Source organism: Brassica oleracea, chromosome C4 (assembly GCF_000695525.1).
Source record: "Brassica oleracea var. oleracea cultivar TO1000 chromosome C4, BOL, whole genome shotgun sequence".
Lineage (NCBI taxonomy): Eukaryota > Viridiplantae > Streptophyta > Magnoliopsida > Brassicales > Brassicaceae > Brassica > Brassica oleracea.
Window position 1 is genome coordinate 34,953,414 of NC_027751.1, and position 1,191 is coordinate 34,954,604.

General features: G+C 46.9%; 1 pseudogene; it reads left to right on the forward strand.

Annotated features, from left to right (window-relative positions):
* The window catches only part of LOC106338731, a 5,197-nt pseudogene that overhangs the window by 2,479 nt on the left and 1,527 nt on the right, over window positions 1-1,191 (forward strand).

Consider the following 1,191-nt stretch of genomic DNA (forward strand, 5'->3'; position numbering starts at 1 on the left):
TTGGTGGTTTCAGCAGTCCAAGTAGAACGGATGCTTGGAAATGGTTGTGAGGCCTTTTTGGCTACCATTTACACCGATGAGGTTGTAGGGGCCTGTGACCCAGAGGGTATACCGTTGGTTCGGGAATTTCAGGATGTGTTTGGGGCACTACAGGGCATCCCCCCTGATAGAGCTGACCCATTCATCATTGAATTGGAACCTGGAATGGCCCCATTATCAAAAAGTCCATATAGAATGGCACCAGCTGAGATGGCAGAGCTGAAGAAGCAACTTGAGGAGTTGCTTGAGAAGGGGTTCATACGCCCTAGTGTATCACCTTGGGGAGCACCGGTCCTATTTGTTAAGAAAAAGGATGGTAGCTTTAGGTTGTGCATTGATTATAGGGGTTTGAACAGGGTGACTGTGAAGAACAAGTACCCTTTACCTAGGATTGATGAGTTGTTGGATCAACTCCGTGGATTGACCTGGCCTCTGGGTATCATCAGATCCCCATTGCACCAGATGATGTGAGGAAGGCAGCATTCCGAACTAGGTATGGCCACTATGAGTTTGTGGTTATGCCGTTCGGACTGACCAATGCACCTGCTGCATTCATGAAGATGATGAACGACATCTTCAGGGAATACTTGGACGAGTTTGTGATCATGTTCATTGATGATATACTCGTGTATTCCAAGACAAAAGAGGACCATGAAAGACACCTTAGGGCGGTGTTGGGCCGTCTGAGGGAACAAAAGCTCTTTGCTAAGCTAAGCAAGTGTAGTTTCTGGCAAAAGAGCATTGGGTTCCTTGGACATGTGGTGTCTGATAAAGGAGTCTCAGTGGATCCAGATAAGATCAAATGTATTCAGGAATGGCCACAGCCAAAGAATGCTACGGAAGTTAGAAGCTTCTTGGGGTTGGCTGGTTATTACAGGAAATATGTCAAGGGGTTCTCGAGCATAGCTCAACCTATGACTAAGCTGACAGGCAAGGACGTGAGGTTCACATGGTCTGAGGAGTGCGAGAAAAGTTTTGCAGCACTCAAGAACATGTTGACTAATGCACCTGTCCTGGTGTTGCCTGACACTGATCAGCCTTATGTGGTGTATACGGATGCATCCATAACTGGTCTTGGTTGTGTTTTGACACAACATGGGAAGGTGATAGCCTATGCTTCCAGACAGCTAAGGAAGCATGAGGGTAACTATC